This window comes from Convolutriloba macropyga, chromosome 8 (assembly GCF_964194025.1).
Source record: "Convolutriloba macropyga chromosome 8, txConMacr16.3, whole genome shotgun sequence".
Lineage (NCBI taxonomy): Eukaryota > Metazoa > Xenacoelomorpha > Acoela > Convolutidae > Convolutriloba > Convolutriloba macropyga.
Genome location: NC_134475.1, coordinates 14,782,108 through 14,788,553, shown reverse-complemented (window position 1 = coordinate 14,788,553; position 6,446 = coordinate 14,782,108).

Below are 6,446 nucleotides of genomic sequence, written 5' to 3'. Positions count from 1 at the left end.
TTTATGAAAACTGGTTGTTCCAAGAAGAAAGACCATTAGCGGAAAATATAACCGTTGTAAGAGCAAAATGTTTTTCAACACATAATTGATGTGAATTGTATATAGAGATGCTTAGCTACAATTTAACAAAATTAAAACTGGCAGATCTCAAAAATCTATATCTTTTTTATTAAAAACAAATATTTTCAAAATTCAAAGCCAAGAAAAGTTTTCGACTAAAAGCGTAGACAGTTTTTCTTGCAACTACTCGGAAATTTAATTGCAATTTTTTTAATGAGATTAAATCATACGACTATAAAATAACATCAAATACAAGCTGAACTAATAAGTTTCACAAACAACTTTACGAAACCACAGTTTTGAAGCCATTAAATTTATAAGATATTAACCGCGAGAAAATAACATCTTCATTTCTGTCTCCTTTGACCATCATAAATTTTTTTTGTAAAACGACTATCACAAAATGCCAACAAAAAGAACCAGAAAAACTGAAAATCATCTAAATTTCACAAAATTCTTCTGAAACAAATGGTCTAAGCATTCAAGACATCATTTAAAACGTTTAAACAACAGAAAAATTACTGTTTGATTCAACAAAACATTAAAAAGAGCTCTAAATAATGAAACTAACTTTCGAAAAAGATACAACATTGAATAATACAAAAAAACGCAAACCAGAACAAAAAGGGATAAGTTGAAGAATACTATTACTCTTTTTTTTAGAAATTAATTTCGAAAGTCAAAACAACTATTAGCTATTTACTGATATCCGTTATTAAGTTTTTTTTTATCTAGAGTTGCCCACTGAGACCTTTAATTACACAATATTTGGCATATGACAACAAAAATTAACAAAAATAAAGGCCAAAATAAAAAAACTCTACCAATTTCTGCAAGAGTACGGTGTCGCAGCGCTTCAAACCATATGTTATGAAAAAAATAGGTTTAACTTCAAACGTTGTAAAGCTTTTTTTATTTAGCTTTTTAAATAATTTTACAATTTACAAAAGAAACAACACCAAAAATGGGAAATTATGCACAAAAATCAGAAAATTTTGTATGAAAAATCGTAGTACCGAAAGCAAGAAAACCTTGTGTTAAAACCATCAGCCACAAAATTAGTTTGTATTCTATAAAGAGGAAAGGTTGACCTGTACTTCCTGAGAATAAGCAAATTGTTGACTAAAATAATAGAAAAAATTGACAAGTTCAAAAAATCATAGAAATTTCCTTAAAACAAATACATTCAATAACATAAGAGATGTAAGGTAACAACCGAATGAATAGAAAAGGTTCATTTGCAACTCTTGAAGAAAAAATTTAGATCTATGAGTGGTTAAACTTAAAAATCAGACTGCCAAAAGAATAACAATTAAAAAGACAAGAATTCAGTTAAATTTTACTAAAACTATTCCTCAAAGCCATAAAAGCTCTTTGGTTCTCTCAAAACCAACTGTATCTACATTCGGTCTCAAATTTACATAAATTGGAGTTGTCACTAACGGAGCCATGAATGAAAAATATTGTCATTAATTAACATTAAAATACAAAAGCAAAATATTTTGAGAAAAGGCAGCATCAAAATAAAAACCAAAAAGTCTCTGATTCTAAGAATCCATGATATTGTCGAACATCTTCCTGATTTTGTCGCGCACTCAGCAAAACGACCAAGTGTTCCAAGTGTTTGTGAATTAGACCAATTGTTGCGTGGAATTCTTCGAATATTAAAAAAAAGAACGATGCATTTTTTATAATTATCTAGTTAAATCTAAAAAAAAACGGCAAAGTTTTGATTTCCAGAAGACCTTCATATGGCGTCTAATTGCAACTAGCGCTTTTTATGAGATTAGGGAGTCTGTTTTAAGGTTTCTAGGTCACTAAATATGGCAAACTTTAACAAAATGGACAAAAAAAGCATATTTTGTGCCATTTTTGTTGAAAAAAATTGAATTTTGAAAATTTCAATCAAAAATTTTTTCGCCAAAAAAACTTCAATCCGACAATTCAGCAACGCTCTTCTATCTCTAACGGTAACAACAACACTCTGCCGTTAAAAACTTTAACTTTAACTTTAAACCTTGATAACTCCCTCAAAATCTTTTTCAATTCCGTATTCTACGCTGGATTGGCTTTTCAATGATACCACTCACAATTCTCTACGATCAATATATCGATCGGCCAAAATTGACTGAACAAAAAAACACAGTTGAGTATATAGTTCCTCCTCCCCACTAAAGTGGGGGTCGGAACAATAACGCTTAATAGACTTACCAAATAGACACAGCAGTATCAAAGTTATAAATGGGTTGAAAGATTTTTATGTTCGAGGTCAAAAGAAACTTCAAGGTCGTAACTTCATCAAAAAACACTGACCAACAGTTACCGCCTGCCCCAAAGGTCTTAAGAACTGTGACCACTGCCACGATAAGTTATTTGCGTTAGGATCTAAAAGGCAGTATGATCAAAAAGTAAAACTCAATCAAAAAGCAATAAATGATCTCTGACGCAGAGCGTCATTAGTAGTTAAAAAAATTTGAAATTATTATGGATATCAACAGAGGCTTTTTGCCTGAGCGATACAATTAACAGCGCGTGTGAAAACACCTTAATCTAATGTAATTAATTTACCTCGTTTAAAGTAAGTGTTTTCGATGCCAAAAGTTACGGTTTATTATTGGACATGTTTCATAGGACAGTCGTGCTATTATTCGTATTATTGCACAGTTTTTTATGCTCTTATATTAGTGGACTAAAAAAAGGTACATGCGTCCTTAAACCAACACTATTTATTGTTTCAATTGGGACCCCAAAATTGTTTAACACTCGTAAACACTAACAAAAAAATGCCCATTCGTCTCTTTAAATCTCTTAAAAACAAAAAAATTCTATAGTTGAATTAGTGCTACGAACTGTTTTCGCCTCGATCGTGACCGATTTTTCGCCGAGTGGGTTCGCAAGAGTGGGCCAAGATTGAGTCTTATCAATTTGATAAATTTTTGACTTTGAAAATCTGCATTAGGTTATAAATTACTCATGATTACATTGACCTTTAATACCATTCAAAGAGCGCTGTTTCGTTACAACTAGAATAGGAGTATTGGAGAAATGTCTCCATTCTAATCAATAAGTTACTGGAGTACAATTGATGCCGGAAGTGAAACACGTGAAAACACGGTTCTACTGCTGACCAATTTTGAAGCGCGAAGCGGAAGAGTAGTTTTTCGTTTACAGCGCTAACTTGAGATAGCGAGAAAATTATATGTTGAAAAGTTTTTTCGAAGGGAGCCGAGTTTTTTTCTTCAAGTGCTGCTTTTTCCAGGAGATATTTTTAGTTTTAACAATCGTTTTCTCGTTTAAAACTTCTAATAGGCCAGTTACACCAAGGCATTAAAGACTTTCTATGATTAAAAAGAACTTTATACAAAGTTGAAGATTTTCCAAATATTAATCGGATTTTCATGCTATTGTAACATTTCTGTGACTCTGTTCGATTTTATCGCATCTAATAGGAATTAAAAAACGTTTTGTTGATAAAAAGGTATTCTTTTTGAGAAAAAAGGGGGAAAATGTTATTAATCTTTAAAAGTTTGTTCAGTTATTCTCATACTGTTCCCAACTAGAGAAATTTATTAGCCTATTTTGACTAGAATATTTTTGATGAGCCACTCAGTGTTGCCAGAATAACACAAAAAACTTTAGCATTCAAATGTACTTTCATCATATGAGGCGGTAATTGAAATATTCAAACGGCTAATTTAAGATTAGTTGGATCTTTTCCGTTTGTGCCACATTGATTGTCCTTGTTATTTTAGCAACAACTGATCTGAAACGTAGTAGTAAAATCACAGCAACTCCAATGCTAGGCAAACCTTCGACACACGGTAACAGGACACAACAATAACTCACCCACCCAACCACCCAACCCCCCCCCCCCCACCACCACCACCACACAACCCCGCCCCCTCTCAAACTCTTGCCACCTCCCCCCCCCCTTGAACGGCCGTCTGCTATCGCTTTCTCACTATAAATTTCCTTGGTTCGCTTTATTATTCGTATTCGTATCAGCTGCTGTTTTGATCACGTGGTGCCTCATTTGGTGTCGGCTGACACTTTTCCCGAAGTTGGCTTCACTCACGTGGTACGTGTCACAATGGGAGGTGACATCCCTGAAGCTGCAGGTTGCACCCGACATTCAGGTGGACGAGGTGGACAGACAGCACGAATTCTGCAGACAGGTGAAAATGGGACGCCGAAGAGTTGAAAAATGGAGCGGGGGGCGGGTTGTTGTTGGGTGGGGGGGATGTGTTGGGTTTGGTGGTGGGGGTGTTGGGTTGGGTGTGGGGGGGGGGGGGGGGGGTGTTGGGTCGGGTGGTGGGGGGTGGGGCACCTGAAACCAACCCACTCAATTAAACTAAATGGCAACCATCAGCAAACAAGCGGCATGGTCGCCCAAATTTTTAAAATATAACTGAAGACTTCTAAGACAGCTGTTATCCGCGACCGCCATAGAAAATTGTTGCCAACCTACTGGGGTAACATTGGAATTGTTGCCGGTACTTGGATCTTCCAAAGCATCGCGACCTTTCTCCGAGGGCAAAAGACTGGTCAAATATCTTAATGAATGTTTTATTGCCTGATCGTGCGACACGTTTGCCAAAATTTTCGATTTTTGAAAATTTCATTTTTACTATGATTTTACTCTGATCAGAAAAAACAACAAACTCAGAATGTCCAGTGACAATTCATGAAAAAAAAAGTTTCTGGGTTTTGTCTGCACATAATGTGAGGTAAATTTACCCTTAGGTCACTCTGATTCAGGACTGATTTAACGTTTTACCATTGGATTGTAATGAATCAGTACTGAAAGGCTCTGACACTCAGTTCCGCCCCCCCCCTGTAGGTTATGCCGTGTCAGGACAATTTACGCAATGCCATTATACCCAATACCAAAATACCCATTGCCATTACATCCAATGCCAACATACCCAATGCCATTATACCCAATGTACTTTGATAATTTCGTTCAAAAATCCGACAGCAAATTAGCAGTTTATATAACCCGTCTCTTTTAAAATACTTAATGGCCGTGGCCACGCCTCAGCGGCCCGTGGGACTTGACATGAAACTATCACAACCGAACATGGGATTAAATATTCCGCTTGTTAAATCATACGTGTAAGAGCTATTTTCAGCTAATTAGTAATTGGATTATGCAACAAAAATATCAATGTGAATTGGGGTATAATGGCATTGGGTATTTTAGCATTGGGTATAATGGCATTGGGTATTTTAGCATTGGGTATAATGGCAATGGGTTTTTTAGCATTGGGTATAATGGCATTGGGTATTTTCGCATTGGGTATAATTGCATTGGGTAAATTGTCATGTAACCAGGTTATGCTCCCTCCAATTACATAGCACGTGCTCTTACATAGTAAATCATTATGTAAAAATATGACACGTGCGTCGGGGAGGGGTGCAAATAATATGCACCCACTAAGCTGGGGGGGGGCACAAACGGAAAAAGATCCGATTACTTTTCGGCTCCACCTTGACTTTTAGTTGACTTCAGATAGTTTTTTCGTTCCGTTGAGTTGTCCCAAAACACATCTTAATCCACAGGTTAGTCCTTCAGACAAGAAGATTTCTTCGAGTCCTTTCCAGTATTCTTCCAGCTACGTTTTTCTTAAGGTCTGTTACATTTTTTTCTTCAACTTTTGTTCTAAATGAAAGCTCCTATTTGAGTACTGGTTTTAGTCAAACCAAAAACGTTAAGATATCAAGAATCTTCCCCTCTTATGTTTCTGCCTGCTCTAAGAAAGTTAGGGGGAGGGCAGTATGTGTTTGGATAAGCAATTCTTTTAGGGGTGTATATGAGGGCTAGTTAGTTAAATGTGTTTGGGGACGTGCATGGTCAAGTGAGCGCAGGTCATGCTTCGATGGGGGGGGGGGGGGATGGGGGGATGGGGTGGGCAGGTAGAATTGGGGAAGCTTAGCTGGATCAAAATTATATTATATTATAAACTTTATATTATAAATTATATTATTAAAATTATATTATATTATAAATTATATTATTAAAAATTATATTATAAACTTTCTTATATTATAAATATTATAAATCTTCCGACTATTTTCTTTTTCAATTTTAATAGCCTTGACCTTGTATCCTCAATAAAACTCGACTTATTGAGCCTAAAAGGAATTTTTCCGTGTGAGAGAAGTCAATATGATATCTTTCAACCTGATAAAAGCTACATTGCAGCACAAGTCCTGAAATACAACTGAAGAAGGGATTAAAACCAAAGCCTCACTTTAATCACACCATTTGGAAGAATTTCGATGGTTATTAAAGCAAGTAATTTTACATATATGTGTCAGTCATATAGGAGTAACAATTTCCAAAGGTGTCATAACTGTCGTTTCTCTTCTTTAGAAAATCAGAG